This window comes from Rana temporaria, chromosome 5, assembly GCF_905171775.1.
Source record: "Rana temporaria chromosome 5, aRanTem1.1, whole genome shotgun sequence".
NCBI classification, from domain to species: Eukaryota; Metazoa; Chordata; class Amphibia; order Anura; family Ranidae; genus Rana; species Rana temporaria.
The window spans coordinates 357,316,777-357,334,351 of NC_053493.1; the positions used below are offsets into that span (position 1 = coordinate 357,316,777).

General features: G+C 41.2%; 1 protein-coding gene across 3 annotated transcripts in view; it reads right to left on the minus strand.

Moving 5' to 3' along the window:
- Positions 1-17,575, minus strand: part of TRIQK (triple QxxK/R motif containing) — a 151,870-nt gene that overhangs the window by 111,701 nt on the left and 22,594 nt on the right. The gene's annotated exons all lie outside the window — the stretch shown is intronic.

Here is a 17,575-nt window from a genome sequence, read left to right on the forward strand (position 1 = left end):
TTCATTTTATTTCTAATGCCGCGTACACACGACCGTTTTTCGGGTTCTAAAAAATTAAGTTTTTTTTATGTCATTAAAAACGATCGTGTGTGGGCTTCAGAGCATTTTCGGGTTCTTAAAAAATGGCCAACATTTTTTTCGAACATGCTCTAATTTTTCACAACGTTTTTAACGTTGTCGTTTTTCAGGTTGTAAAAAATGATCGTGTGTGGGCGTTAGCAACGTGAAAAATCCGCGCATGCTCAGAAGCAAGTTATGAGACGGGAGCGCTCGTTCTGGTAAAACTACCGTTCGTAATGCACATTCATCACGCTGTAACAGACAGAAAAGCGGAACTTCCCCTTTATAGTGCTGTCGTACGTGTTGTACGTCACCGCGCTTTGCTAGAGCATTTTTTTTTCACGATCGTGTGTAGGTAAGGCCATTTTAATGATCGGGTTAAAAAAAAATGTTTTTTCTAGACCCTTAAAAACATCATTTTTAAGAACCCGAAAAACGGTCGTGTGTACGCAGCATCAGGCTCCTATTTTCATCTAGTGATTTGGCAAGTCTGTTTTTCAAAGGAGCAAGCTCTCCAACAGATTGTAGCAGTTACAGAGATGAGACAAACCATTAACACTAGCAGGTGTGCTTACAAGGATCTGCATTTATGTAAAACCTTTATACCAACAGAAAAAAAAAGTTTGCTGTGAATGCTTACAAAGTGCGAGCTAGAGTTTCAGCTTCAATTTGTTAGTTTATCTAAATCTGCTAGTACATCTAACACTTCACCTAGAAAGACAATGCTGCTGTCCAAAGGTGCTCCTGTGCGCCTTAATTCAAAGTGGGGGCACTATAATACAGGAGGTGTGTTACTGGCTAGATAATCAGGCGAAACAGAGAAAAAAAGCTTAAGGAAAAATGAATGCAGTCACCACATCCGATTGTTAAGCTGCGTTATATTACATTTTTGGTCTTGGGTTTAAAACTGATTTAAAGTCTCAAGTATCTTCCCGACTATAGAAGTTAAACTGTTCTGTAGTTACTTGGCAAGATCTTGACAGAGCTCAACTCTAAGGACACGTGAGTGCAAGACATCTGGCTCAGGTGCGTCATTCACCTTTATTTTGTCTAAATTCTTCTGAACCATATCAACTTTTAGCCATTGTCACAACTATCCCCATTAAATGATCTGCCGTTCGTAGCGTGTCACAACTTCCAATGGTGGAAGCCGGCTTAGAGTCAATCTTGCCTTCTCGCTGACTCCAGGTAATCTTAAAAGAGAAGTATAGGTTTAGGCTTTTTTTCCGCTACAATACTTACCTAGGTGGATGCAGCATCAGTCTGATGCTCCATCTGTCCCCCGGGGCGTATACACTGTTAACCGAGCGATCGAACATTGCCAATGGCTCAGTGCTCACAGCTCCCCGAGCAGAGAGCTACTGACTGTAAATCAGTAGCTCTCCATTCTGCTCCTCCACGCTAACTGGAGCGCTGATCTGTAGAGGAGCATGGAGGGGCCGTCTCAGGCTTTCAGCGGCCCTGAGAGGCTGAGACGGGTGACAGTCCTGGTGAATTCAGACTGTCGCAATGACGCAGTGCCTGGACTGATATCCATGACTTCAGCCCGCTCTCTTCTGAAAACAGGTCACAGGAGTGTAAAACTAATTGCATTTCTTTAACCCCTTGCTGACCACCCCATAGCAGATTTACTGCTACAGTGCAGCCGCACAGGATCTCTCACACACACACACACACACACACACACACACACACACACACACACACACACACACACACACACACACACAGCGGGAGCTGATCAGTGGGTCCTGTGATGTCTGCTGGCAACTGCTGATCGTTCTGTACACAGGCAGAACGGCAATCTGCCTATGTAAACAAGGCAGATTGCTGTTCTGTCAGTACAGAAGGTATAGGTCCGGTGTTCCTGTAAAGCTGGAATACCAATCCATGCCTTGCACTAGTAAAAGCACCCCCCCCCCCCCACACACACTAACTACACTGAAACACCAACTAGGCACACAGTTAACCCCTTCTCAGCCAGTGTCATTAGTACAGTGACCGTGAATATTTTTAGCGCCGATCACTAATGTCATTGGTCCACAAAAAAGTGTTAGGCCGCGTACACACGATAGGATCACCAGAGGAGAACGGTCTGAAGGACCGTTTTCATCAGTCCAAACCGATCATGTGTAGGCCCCATAGGTTCTTTAACCTTTGGTCAAAAAAATGAGAACTTGCTTTAAAATTGAACCGATGGACGCCTAACCTATCGATTTTGACCTATCGTTAGTATGCAAAAGCATCGGTTAAAAACCTGTGCATGCTCAGAATCAAGTCGACGCATGCTTGGAAGCATTGAACTTTTTTTTTTTCAGCACGCCGTTGCGTTTTACGTCATTGCGTTCTGACACGATCGTTTTTTTAACCGATGGTGTGTAGGCGCGATGGACCATCAGTCAGGTTCATCGGTTAACCGATGACAACGGTCCTTCGGACCGTTCTCATCGGATGGACCGATCGTGTGTACGTGGCCTTAGTGTCCAATTTGTCTGCCGCAATATTGCAGTCCCTCTATAAGTCGCTGATCATCACTAGTAGAAAAAAATAACTAAATAAATCCATTAATTTATCCCATAGTTGTAGACGCTATAACCTTTTGCGCAAACCAATCAATATATGCTTATTGGGATTTCTTTTACCAAAAATATGTAGAATACATATTGGCCTAAATTGATGAAGAAATTAGGTTTTATAGCAGAAAGTAAAAAAAAAAAAAAAAAATTGTTATAAAAATGTATTTTTTTTTGTTTATAGCACAAACAATTAAAAAAAAACGCAGAGGTGATCAAATACCACCAAAAGAAAGTTCTATTTGTGGGTAAAAAGTGCTGTATTGCAAAAAATGGACTGGTCAGGAAGAAGGGTAAAGTCAGATGAACATAGCAATGGTTTAGGTAATTAACCATTGTGTATAGCTTAATAAACGAAAGAATTAGTTCACTTTTATAGAAAAAATAAGTGCACATGTCTTTGTGCAGCAAAATTTCTTTTTTTCAGCAGGAGGCTGGAAAGAATTGCACCCATAATCAGTAAATCATGGGTGCAATGTGGGCTCCTGCAGACATGTCATTTGGCTTTTAGCCAATACCTCTGTATGGGTTTTCTGTTTGAAAGCCAAAAGGACATCAGTAGACTACAGGAGCACTCATCATCACCCCCACAGCCCACTGAAACTACAAGTCCACCTGCCGTGAGAGAAGAAATGGGGTACATTTCCTCGCACTGACACCAATGATTAAGCACAAATGACTCCCACTGAAACAAAAACAAAAAAAAAAATACTTTTTCCCCAATGGCCACAGTCTGTTCCCCCCCCATAAAATTAGGACAGTAAACTGGCCCGTTTTTTTTTATAAAGTTTGGAGAACCACCCTCTAAATGATTGCATTTGTTATTTAATAATCCAGTATAGAGGTAGACCGATATGGGTTTTTCTCTGGCCGATGCCGATATTTAGAAATCGGGGCGGCTGATGGCCGATATATGATGCCGATTTTTGCAGCCGATATTTTAGGCCGATTTAAAAAAAAAAAAACTGGCAGGTGGCACTGGTTTGGAACAGATGGCACTGGTAGGTGGCACTGGCAATTGGAACTGGTTGGCACTGATTGGTGGTAGCAGTGGCGGGTGGCACTGATTGGCGGTGGCACTGGCAGATTTCACACTAAGCCGAGTGTAACTGTGTGAAACTAAGAGGAGAGAGAGAGGAGCCATCAGCTCGATGTTGGGGGTGGGGTGCAGCTAAATTACACCAGCCAATAATTGGGCTTCTTTAGAAAGGGGGCGGGCCACATACACATAGCGGCCCGCCAAGATACCATCCCACTGGCTGGTGTAATATAGCTGATGGGTCCCGCCCACCCCCGACATTGAGCCGACAGCTCCTCTTTCTCTCTCCTCTCTGTTACTAGTCAGTTTCACACTCAGCGCGGCGCTTGATGCTGCCAGAGCCACCGAGTGTGGAGAAGGGAGGTGGAACAGCGGTCAGTGTAAAATATCTGCCTAATTTTGATAATAGTCAGTCAATGCCGATTTATCAAAAATGGCCAAATATCAGTTGATATATCGGTCTCCTCTAATCAAGTATAAAGGAAAAGTATTGAGCTTTATCAATCAACTTTTGAATATTACATTCTTCATGACCCACGTAATTGGGAGCTTGGAAGGAACGTAGCTAAAAAGGTGTCCCCTCTTCCTCATCTCATTTGGCAGTTATAAGTAGGAGCCTCAGCAAACTGCACCGGACAGCACATTGTGTGGAGCCAAGCTTCAGGCTGAGTAAGTAGAACTGTCTCCGGTTATTTGTGCTTCTACCAGCTGTACAGGAGGATTCAGATCTGAAGAAAATGTGGAAGCATTGAAACGTGTCATCATCCTGAGCCCAGTCTGACATCACGTCCTGTGGCCAAGAGCCTCTGAAAACAAAAAGACGTGCTCTCCCATCTGTGCCCATCCCTGCCGCCTATCAGTGCCCATCAATGCCACCTCATTGGTGCCGCCTTATCAGTGCCCATCAGTGAAAGAGAAAACTTACTTATTTACAACGTTTTGTAACGGAAGCAAAGAAAAAAGCATTTGTTTTTCCAAATTTTCTGTATTTTTTTAATTTTTTTAGCAGAAAATAAAAATCCCAGAGGTGATCAAAATACCACCAAAAGAAAGCTCTATTTGTGGGAACAAAATGATAAAAATTTAGTTTTGGTACAGTGTAGCACAACCGCGCAATTGTCATTCAAAGAGCAACAGCGCTGAAAGCTGAAAATTGGTCTGGGCAGGAAGGTGTATAAGTGCCCTGTATGGAAGTGGTTAAAGATGGTAGAGGCTCAAATGTACAAACTTCAGCCCATTTATGTTTTAAAGTTGCAGCGGCTGGAGTCTTCAAATGCTGCTATGGGTCCTGGATTAACTTGTAAATTAATATTTAGGAGTATGATTGATGGCACTAGTACAGTATATTGTTATTTACTCCAAGATATACCGTAATTGAAATGATTTCACTGGAGACAGGTAGATGGGATGATATCAAAGTGATCTATATGTCCCAAGCGCCTCTCTTCTTGTACACTTTCCGATCTATACAATGCTCAGAATGGGATTTACTCACATACTATACCAGTTATTGGATCTTTTCTTACCCTGGAATCAAAATCTCAAAAGCAAAAAACACATAAACAAGGTCACAGTGTCACCTGTTGTAGGATGGTGTCACCCATTGTATAATGGTGTTCGGTGCATTAGCTAGCATGCTGGGTAAAAGGGTTTAAAGTTTGCTCTCTGTTCCATTTTGCACTTTAGTTGAATACATCAAAATGTTTGTTCATTTAATAGGCAACTACTAAATTCCAGTAAAGCAAAAGGAAATCTATAGTTTTCTTTTCTAATGTAAATCAATAAAACTCACACTTATAATTGAATTGAAATCGATAAAGGCATGTGTCAGCATTACAATATCATATTTTTAGATTTTCTTTTTTTTTTATAATATATAATAGATAGATAGATAGATAGATAGATAGATAGATAGATAGATAGATAGATAGATAGATATAATTACCTAAAGCCTAGGCAGAATGAATTACATCTCCTGAGGCAACAGACAGACATGACTTATTTTCAAGTAATACGCTTTTTATATTGTTGTCCGTGTCCCCAATGCCGATTAGCAATCACTTCCTGTCAAATGAAACGTCTGCGGAATAGAAAGGCATTGAAAAGTTCTCGAATGGAGTTTCATATAGAAGAAAAACTGGACACTGACGTGACAGAAAGGTTCCAATTAAGACCCCTTTCACACTGAGGCACTTTGCAGGCGCTAGAACGCTAAAAAAAGCATCTGCAAAGCGCCCTGAAAGAGTAGCTCCATTCACTCCAGTGTGAAAGCCCCAAGGGCTTTTACACGAGCGGTGCGCTGGCAGGACGTTAAAACAAGTCCTGTTAGCCGCATCTTTGAGGCGCTGTAGGAGCAGTGAATACAGCGCTGTTAAAGCGCCCCTGCCTATTGACATCAATGGGCAGCGCTGCCGAACCACCGGCAAGGCACCCCAGGCAGTTTTAACCCTCTTTTGGCCGCTAGCAGGGGTTTAAAGTGCCGCAAAAACGGTGATAAAGCCGACGCCCCCACCGCTCCAGTGTGAAAAGGCTTCAAGCATTTAAAAAAAAAATATTGCTCTCAGCCGCCTCCAAATTGCAATTTTCTTTCCATGGTCGTACTGTATGCAAGAATATATCCACCCGCTCTTGATTGCTCCTGATGTGAGCAAGGGACTATGAGAGTTGCAGTGTGCATAGAGCAGAGCACATGCACTCAATTCCCCCTTAAACACGGTCAATGTGAGCAGGATGAATATACCTTAGTTCATTGATCGATCAACTTGGGTACAACCAGCCTTTCGTATTTTACATGCAGTTATTGGTAGCAGCAATAATAGCTGCTAGCAGTAACTACTGTTTTTCACCCAGTGGGGTGGGGGGGGGGGGCATTTGGAACAATTCCCATCAGGAGAACACAATTGTTACTAGCGGCTATAATAGCCGCTAGCAATAAATTGTGTGTAAAAGCTGAAAGGCTGGTTGCACCCAAGCTGATCGATCACTGAACTTGGGTACATTCAGCCTGCCCATACACAGTTTGAATCTCAGCCAGTCCCGGCTGAACTGGCCGAGATTCAAACAGTCTACAGTCGACTTAAGTGTCAGCGTAGAATATGTAAATCAGTAGATACGCCTATTCACGAACGTACGCCCGGCCGCCGCAGTACATTTTACGCCGTTTACGTAACGCATTACAGGCCTAAAGTTATTCCATCAAATAGACAGAATAGTAATGTTAAGTATGGCCGCCGTTCCCACGTCAAAATTCAAATTTTTTACGTCGTTTGCGTAAGTCGTCCGTGAATAGGGATTTACGTTGTTTACGTCCACGTCGAAATCAATAGGTCCGTGCAGCGGACGTAGCCGCAATGCACACTGGGAAATGTAGGCGCACGGCGCATGCGTAGTTGAAAAAAAACGTCAATCAAGTCGGGTCAAGCCTCATTATCATAAAACACGCCCCTTTAGACAAATTTTAATTAGGCGCCCTTACGCCCGCCCGCTTTAGGCTACGCCGCTGTAACATAGCAGGCAAGTACATTGTGAATCATGTACTTGCCTCGCTAACTTATGGCGGCGTAGCTTAAATGCCTTAAGCTACGCCGCCTTAAAGTTGCTGCCATCTATGTGAATCTAGCCAATAGTGCACATAAACAGTTGTGCTCATGCGTTTACATACCCTGACAGAATTTATGATTTCTTGGCCATTTTTCAGAGAATATGAATGATAAAACAAACTTTTCTTTCACTCATGGTTAGTGTTTGGCTAAAGCCATTTATTATCAATCAACTGTGTTTACTCTTCAATTAATGAGAAACAGAAACTACCCAAATGACCCTAATCAAAAGTTTACATACCCTGGTGATTTCGGCCTGAAAACATGCACGCAAGTTGACACAAAGGGGTTTGAATGGCTATTAAAGGTAACTATCCTCACCTGTGCTGCTCTGGTTGCTTGTATTTGGTGTGTGTGTGTGTGTGTGTGTGTGTGTGTGTGTATAAAAGGTCAATGAGTTTCTGGACTCCTTACAGAACCTTGCATCTTTCATCCAGTGCTGCACTGAGGTTTTTTGGATTCTGAGGCATGGGGAAATCCAAAGATCTGCGGGAAAAGGTAGTTGAACTGTAGAAAACACAAAAGGGATATAAAAAGATATCCAAGGAATTGAGAATGCCAATCAGCAGTGTTCAAACTAATCAAGAAGGGAAAATGAGGGGTTCTGTTAAAACCAAACCACGGTCAGGTAGACCAACTAAAACTTTCAGCTACAACTGGCAGGAAAATTGTTCGGGATGCAAAGAAAAAGCCACAAATAACTTCAGGTGAAATACAGGACTCTGAAAACTTGGTGTGGCTGTTTCAAGATGGGAGGCACTTGAAGAAAGATGGGCTGCATGGTCGAGTTGCCAGAAGAAAGCCATTATTACGCAATTTCCACAAAGTATCCCACTTACAATACACCAAACAGTACAGCGACATACCTCAAACCTTCTGGCACAACGCCATTTGGAGTGACGAGACCAAAATGTATCTTTTTGGCCACAAACATTACAGTTAGAGAGGAGTCAAGAAAGACTATGATGAAAAAAGGTACACCATTCCTATTGTGAAACACGGAGGTATATCGCTGATGTTTTGGAGATGTGTGAGCTACAAAGGCACAGGAAATTTGGTCAAAATTGTTGGCAAGATGAATGTAGTATGTTATCAAAAAATACAGGAGGAACATTTGCATTCATCAGCCAGGAAGCTGCGCACGGGACTTACTTGGACATTTCAACATGACAATGATCCAAGACACAAGGCCAAGTCGACCTGTCATTGGCTACAGCAGAATAAAGTGAAGGTTCTGGAGTGGCCATCTCAGTCTCCTGACCTCAATATCATTGAGCCGCTCTGGGGAGACCTCAAAAGGTGCAGTTCATGCAAGACAGCCCAAGAATTTACAGGAACTGGAGGCTTTTTGCCAAGAGGAATGGGCAGCTTTACCATCTGAGAAGATAAAGAGCCTCATCCACAAATACCACAAAAGACTTCAAGCTGTCATTGTTGTTAAAGGGGGCAATACACGGTATTAAGAACTGGGGTATGTAAACTTTTGATCAGGGTCATTTGGGTAGTTTTTGTTTGCCATTACGATTTAAAAAGAGTAAAAAACACCAGTTGATTGGCTGAAGCCAACCATGAGTGAAAGAAAAGGTGTGCGATCATTCATATTCTCTGAAAAATGGCCAAGAAATCAAATTCTGCCAGGGTATGTAAACTTATAACAAAAAAACAAAATAAATCTGCGCTATCGTAGTGATGAGCAGCTACACACAATCCAGTGAATGAAGGAAAGCAAAAAAACAAAATACAAAAAATGTAGCGCTAAAAAATAAAATGATAGAAAGACACTGATTGTCTATATCCAACACCAATGAAACCGTGTGAACAAATATAAGTCCATATGGTTCTCATAAACCAAATAGATGAATAACTGTTAGATGATGATAAGAAGACACTGATTGTCTAAATCCAACACCAATTAGACTGTGTACAAAGGTGTAAGTCCATATGCATAAACGTAAACTTGATGGATGAATAAACCAATTCCAACAGTGGTGATTACAAACCCACAGTGATTCTTAGTGAACTAAACATGTAGTGATAATACCCGCCACCAGAGGGGGAGGCTTACCAGATATAGTGAACCCAAGTGAGCATACGCTCAAAGGGTCAATAAGGCTGTAGATATGTAGATGAGAAGATGTACCAGCAAACACCAAAATATGCGATCGACAGGAAACAAAGTCTTCACTTGATAACAGATGAGGGCGGTATCAACAGCTTGGAGATGACTCATGGAAGATTGAAAACATACCTCCTCTCGTGCTGCCCCTAATTCTAATGAGGGCTCCTCTACCAGTCAAAGTGCATTAGGCTCTTTGAGAGCTCCATCTATGCAGGTAACTCGTGTGGGTGAGGTACACTCCTCCCAACCGAGAGCTCAACATTCCTCTCCCCATGCCTCTAGTCAGCCCTATAGAGGCAGGGGAAAATCTAGAGGGAATAGAGGGGGTAGAGGGCAGTCTAGAGGCAATTCCCAGCAATCATATCCTCATTAGAATTATGATGATAGATCATATGGGCCTTCCCCTGCAAGACATAGGGATAGACCAGGTCCGTATAGAGACCACTCTCCCTATTATGGTTTCCCACATATCCCTGTTCACAACAGGTTTTCTCCTTTGGGTGAAGTGCGTAACGATAGTTACTATAGTCGTAATTGGAATCACTATGAACCTCCCAACCGTGGTTTTACTCCATCAAACCACGGCACCTATGAGGAACGGGATTGTCATGTGGACCCAGCCTCAAATGCAAGGGGTCCCGATCAAAGAGAGGGACCAGAGGGGGGAAGAGAGTTCAGAAGAGGAAAGCGAAGGCGAACATAAAAGGACAAGGAGTTTTTAACAGGAAGAGCTGTCGGTCCTAGATAAGGGTCTCAAATTTGCCCCTCCTAAACGACTGGACAAATTTGGGACATTTATCGACATTCAAAAATATATTCGTAAAATCAATATACAGCAGTACTTAATCACCAATCCTATCAGGAATGAACCTAGGGCAGCTACGTCTGGCACAGTGCATTCAGGGTTGTCGAACCCCTCATTGTTTAATCCATCTGTCCCAGCCGCCGCTGCGGTCAACATCTTTAAAGATCTTGTCCTGAAGGATTTAGCAGAGATACCGGACAGACGCATCCATCGTCATCCGGTGTCCAATGTCGGTTTAAAATCTTTATGTCAAAATAAGGACATCATCATCCGCCCCGCAGACAAAGGTGGCGTTATAGTCATTCTAGATAAATCCGACTACGAAACCGAGATGCTTAGAATTTTGGAGGAGCCAAATACATATCAAAAGTTGGCTTCTAATCCTACATCTTGGTTTAAAGCAGAGCTTCAAAAGCTGGTTAATAGTGGTTTCGAAAGAGAGATTTTAAATTTGAAAGAAAAAAAGTATTTAGTTCCCACGGTTCCTAGGATACCGACAATATACTACTTACCTAAGGTTCACAAATGTCATGACCACATTATCAATGGCCTGGAAATGTATTTGACATTCTACTTCCTTGCGAGTCCAAATGTAATAGGTGTAGTTTCTGTGACACATTGCACATTGTGACCAATCAGATTCCTGGTTTCCTGTTCCCAGAGAACAAGATAAAACCTGATTGGCTACTGTCAGCAACAACTTCACTTTTGTTTCACATTTCCTTTCTCCAATTTTCATAAAAAGATCAAAAGTGTGCAATGTAATGAGTCGATATAATGAGGTCACATGACATGCAAGTAATGCTGTACTTTACTTGCAATAGTTTGATTATTAATCATTCTTGTGCTAATCCTGCACTGCTGATCAGTTCATCAATATGTTATGACTCTCCAGGGTTCCGGCTCCCTCACAAGCGAGAGGACATTGATTTCTATTACCCCAGGCATAATCTCCATGTAGAAACACTATCTGAACATGCCAGCTGAGCCCTTGACAGCCATAGAGGTAACGTGTGCAGTCTCTAGGGTGAGATTAATTAGCACTTCTCCAAGATCACATCCTCATCACAACTGTTGGCTGCACGGGCAGCTGCAGAAATGGAAATGAAAATGATTAACCCGGAGGCACAAAAGGTATATGTGAAAGTCCCAGAGCTCCACTTAGTCCTGTCCAGCCTGGTGCATGCAGCACAGCCCATTAAAATTAAACAGAGCACCATAGAACTATAATCAACCAGACCACGAGTCTGCATATCCAAAGATGGAGAAGCAGGGACACAAATGCATTCAATTTAAATCCAATGTCTGAAATAAACATATTGCTACAGATTACATTTCTATGGTTTGCTGCTACTAATTATCATTATTATTCTTCTTTCTACAAATTTGGATCTATTTTTAAGGGTTCATTTATACCAGATATGCTGGAATACTCTGATCAAAAAATGCCAGCATATTTACTGTGCATTGTAAAAGTAATGTATTGAAATAAGAGCAGTTTATACCAGTGCATTGTGCTGCATTTAATAAAAAAGAATTACAGTGCGTTGTATAATGCAACGCAGCATTAACTACTCAAGAACCGGAAGGATTTGCCTCCCTATAGACCAGACCATTTTTTGCGATAATGCATCGTTTTAACGGACAATTGCGCAATCGTCGACGCTGTACCCAAACAAAATTCACATCTTTTTTCCTCCCCACAAATAGAGCTTTCTTTTGGCGGTATTTGATCATTTCTGCAGTTATAATTTGTTTTGTATGTTTAAAAAGGGTAAAAAAAAAAAAAAAATTACTTTTTGCTATAATACATATCCAAAAAAATAAATAAAAAATTTACATTTATTCATCAGTTTAGGCAGATAGTCTTTTACATATTATTGGTAAAAAAAAAAAAAAAAAAGAAATCGCAATAGGCGTAGGTCGATTGGTTTGCACAAAAGTTATCGCGTCTACAAACTATGGGATAGATTTAGGGACTTTATTGTTTTTTTACTAGCAATAGCAGCGATTTTGATTTTTAGTGGGACTGCGACATTGCAGTGGAAAAATCTGACCACAAATGACTTTGGCAACCAGTGACATTACATTAATCAGTGCTAAAAAATGCACTGATCAATATAAAAAGGATACTGGCAAAAAAAGGGGTTAACCCCCCATGGGGTTAACTGTGCTCCCTGGGTGTGATCTAACTGTAGGGGGGGGCTACCAGGACAGAGATCACTTTTCCCAATCACTGGGAACAGAACATTTGACATGTCTTCTGTCAGAATGGGGATCCGCCTTGCACTGGCAAATCACCGTTCTGTCTCTGTACTAAGCGGTCGTGGGTCCACCTGACCCACGGGCACGCTCCCGCAGCATGCAAGCGCCACTGCGCAAGCCGCCTTACAGCTACGGCGACTCGCGCAGGAGAGCCGACCTGCCGCCATATAACGACAGCAAGTGGTTAAGCACTGGCATACTGAGCACTTGTACCCCCTTCCTACCCAGGCAAATTTCCAACTTTCAGCGCCCTCACACTTTGAGAGACAACTGAGCGGTCATGCAACACTGTACCCAAATTAAATTGTTTTCACACACATAGAGATAACTTTTGGTAGTATTTAATCACCACTGGGTTTTTTTATCTCTTGCTAAACAAAAAAAAAAAAAAACACACAACAGGAGGTACTGATGAGGCTTATATATATATATATATATATATATATATATATATATATATATATATATATATATATATATATATATATATGTGTGTAAATTTTTTTTAGATTTCCATACTTCTAAAAAAAAAAAAAAAAAAAAAAAACAACATTTGCTCAGGTTGGCAATTGGCAAAAGGAAATGTAATAAAAGGGTTAAAATGCCAGATAAAAAAAAAATGTTTTTTAGCATTGGTCATAAATATATATATATATATATATATATATATATATATATATTTTTTATTATTATAATAATAATAATAATAATAATATAATAGACCACAACATCCTCCTTCAGAAAAAACTATTGAATACAAACAACATTACACAGATAGTTGCTACAAATTATATGCGACTAAAATGGATTTGACTGCATTAATGGATATTAAGAATTTCAAATGGAGCAAAGCCTTCTGTATTGTTGAGAAGCTTCTCTCCCCAAGCTGTAGGAACTGCAGTGCCCCGTCCATACTCTCCATCTATGGTAAAGTAGAAAGGCTAAATAGCACAAGTACACAATGTATACACTCTGTGGCAAAATAGAAGTGCTTGGGATTGTTAAACCCCTGGCACAGTTCTTCATATATGGCTATGTTTAAGTATCGCTCCTAACTCCACATCATGATTGCCATGGGTACACGTAAACATCCATTAAATAACCATGCTTGTGGAATCTAAAACAATCTAGATTTGTCTGCGGTTAAAAAAAAAAAAAGTGAGACAAAGGTTTATGCCACATACATGAATTGACTTATTTTTGTAATAACTGAATTGTGTAATATGACTTAAATATATACTGTGTACTTCTGAATACAGTGTAAGGTTAGGTCGTATGGATCTGGGTAGTTTCAAAGTCACAAAACAAAAGAGATACAATGTCCTATTCAAGCCAGGCCTGTCTTATGTTTTATAAAGTAACACACATTATACAGTTTATATATACTTTAATGACCTGTTTGAGAAACAGCCATGACTGAAGAGCTCCATGAGGATACTACAATAACACAACTTACTCTGTGGAAAAGAAAACATTTTAGAACGTTCTAAAAAGATTAGTCCACGTTAATCACTGCCTTGCTGCACTGGGGTCTAGGGATCAACTACTGCAATATACACCATCTGCATAGCTTTTGTTCATTCGCCCCTTTGGTTTCCATGGGCTTCCTCTTTGTGTTTAAGTTTTCTCCAGTAACCTAAAAATATTCCCAATTTCTTCAGAAAGTGGCCCCTATTTCACCCAAATTGGCCCTGGTGTCAGTTTATCTGCATTTGTCAAGTGCTGCAGAATTTCTGAGCAGTATGAAACTTAAAGTAGAACTAAAACCCATTTATGACAAACTCAACCAGGACAGGGGCTTTTGGAGGGGACTGCAGGGTAGCCTCTTGCATACTGACTATGGGCCCTGGCTTATGAGGGAGCTCTATTCTTCTTAGGAGGTGTGCCTGGGAGACCATTGGAGTGGTCTTGCTTCCGATTCAGGTCCATGTCTTCCCGAAATACACAGACTCTGGGAACCTAGGACCTGAATACAGATTTGAGGCATTTGTGCAATGGCTGCTTTAGACTGCTAGACTCAGACCAGAAGTTAACCACTTCAATATAGGGCACGTTCGCACCTTCCTTCCCAGGCCAATTTTAAGCTTTTAGTGCTGTCACTTTTTAAATTACAATTGCCCGGTCATGCTACACTGTACCCAAAATACATTTTTATAACTGTGTTCCCACAAACAGAGCTTTCTTTTGGTGGTATTTGATCACCTCTGTGGTTTTTATTTTTTGCTAAACGAACAAAAAAAAAAAAAAAAAGAAAAGACCGAAAATTTGGAAAAAAATATTTTTGTTCTTGTTATACAATTTTGTAAATAAGTATGTTTTTTTCTTCACTGATGGGCACTGATAAGCTGCACTCATAGGTGGCACTGATGGTCACCAATAGGCAGCACTGATAGATTTCACTGTTAGCATCACTGGTGGCAATGGCAGGCATTTTTTTATTGGCAGCTGCCTGGGCACTTATTGGCATTTCCCTGGTGGTCTAGGGTGGCATACCTGATGGTCCAGTGTGGTGGCCATCCCTGGCATTCCTGGTGGTCGGCTCTCCTCTACTCGTGGCTGTCAGACGCGAGTGAGAAAAGGCCGATCAACGGCTTTTCCCGTTTATGTACAATCACGGCTGATCACGTGGTAAAGAGTCTCTGACAGTCATCAACGGATGCAATTCCCACTGCTGCTTTACAGAGAGGAGCAGTAGGGCCTTTTCAGTTTTAGTAAATCAGGAGAGTGCAAAAGCTGGTTCAGCCGTGCATGATAGCCAATCAGTTTCCAACTTCAGCTTTGACAAAAAAAAAAAAAAAAAACTGTAAGCTGATTGATCTCCATGCAGAGTTGCAGGTTTTGCACTTTCCAGTTTTAGTAAATCAACCCTGATGTGTAATGGTCCCAAGTCAGTGGCTAAAATGTTTAAAGAAAATACTAGCAACTGCCATAGAAATTTTTTTTTAACTGCCACATTTTACGCATTACTGACTTTACAATCCTCTTCAATATGGCAACATATTACTCTGCTCCCACATTTTATCTGTAGAGAAAAAGGTAAGAGAGATTAAATGGGGGGGAAAGATCTAACATTTACTGCAGCAGGAAAATATGGGACCCGTCTTTACAATTAAAGGAATAGAGAAAGAAAATCAATAAGCTTTCATCCTGGCTGGATGGACTCTTGTATGAGCCATCAGCTGGACAACACTTGTATAAAAGGTTAACTGAAGCAATACAAGCATTTTCAAAATCCATACTTACCAGTTATCAATGCTTACTGGCGCAAAATGAACGCCATTGTGAGCCAATCAGTTTGGGTGAAGGTGTAGTGAATGATACTTCAGCAAGAGTGTCCATTTGATGCTTTTGCCTGTAATGGTCTGCCTTCTTTGCAGAGCTGTAATGGGTTGTGTATAGCCACTCAGCTCAAGACATCAATAAAAGCAAAATAAGGTATAATTATACTAGCCTGCTGCATCCCACTAAATAATGGCCTGACGTTACTCATTATTTCATACTACTTATCCGGAAATTGTAAAAAGCGTATCTAGCCTTTTTTTGCTCCAGAGTCATTAACATATGCAGAATTTTTTCTCATTTATTTGGCACACCATTCATAGAAGTCCCTGCCACCAAGGGGGCTTCTAGTTTAGTGTCCCTTCACAGTCACATACACACTAGGGCCAATCACGGTTGAGACTACTTGCACAATTGCTCAGTTTCTTGAGCCTAGGTTCACACTGCTGCAAATTCAAACCGCAATTTTACCGCGATTTCGCCGCGATTTCGGCCGCAATTTAATGTAAATCGCGGCCCGAAATCGCAAAAAGTAGTACAGGGACTACTTTTTGAAATCGCAGATGCGGCGTCGCACTGATTAGGACAGTGCCATTGCCGACAATTGCCGGCAAATGCCGCCGATTTGAGATGCGATTTGACATGTCAAATCGCATCTCAAATCGTTCCAAATCGTACCCAGTGTGAACCAGGGCTGAATGTATTAGGTGAAATGTAGCATCTGGAGAACAGCAATGCACATACAATATATACAAACTTGAATGTTTCTGTGGGAATTAAACCTGGAATCTTAACACTGCAAGACAATAGTGCTAACCCTCTCAGCCTTCTTTATTACCCAGTAAGACAGTGCAAAGAGCTAGAATAATAAAAATTATTGTTTGATATGGAAAAGGGTAACTATGTTATAACTATTGGATATACTGAATAAAGTTGAGGTCGAGCACGTCGTCATGGCAAAAACACAGGCAGTAAATATGACCAGGGCCCTCTTAACCCTCTTGTATTGTATTGTAACTGGATTGTCTTCCTTTTATATATTGTAAAGAGCTGCGTAAACTGTTGGCGTGCTATAAGTCTAATAATAATAATAATAATAATAATAATAATAATAACCTACTACAAAAAAATAAAAAATACAAAATGGTATGAAACTTCAGGCATGGTTTTCTTCTTTACACCCAAGCGAATGTAATATATTCTTGCTCAGGGGATATGGGGTTCACCAAGAGTTAAATATATACTAGGGTAAGGTGGTTATAGGTAATAATAGCTATTGTTAGCTAGGTTATATTATATTCACCAATCGTCCATAACATTATGACTACCTACCATAACATTATGGCCAACCAACCTAATGTTGAGTAGGTTCCCTTTTGACACCAAAACAGCCCTGATCCATTGAGGCAGAGACACCAAAGTAACATTCACATGAATGACAGGACCAGGGTTTCCCAGCAGAACATTGCTCAATACATCCACCAGCTTGCCTTCTTCCCATACTGCATCCTGGTGCCATCTCTTGCCCAGGTAAGTGACGCACACATAACTGGTTATCCATAGAACGTTAACATGAATCATCAGACCAGGTCGCCTTCTTCCATTGCTCTGTGGTCCAGTTCTGATGCTCATGTGCTCATTGTAGATGCTTTTGCCTGTGGTCAGCATGGATACCATGAATAGTTCCATACACAAACTGAGATGCACTGTGTGCAACGACACCTTTCTATCAGAACCAGCATTAACTTATTTTGCCATTTAAGCTCCAGGAGCTCTACTGGATAAGACTACACAGGCCAGCCTTTGCCCCCCCATATGCATCAATGAGCCTTGGCC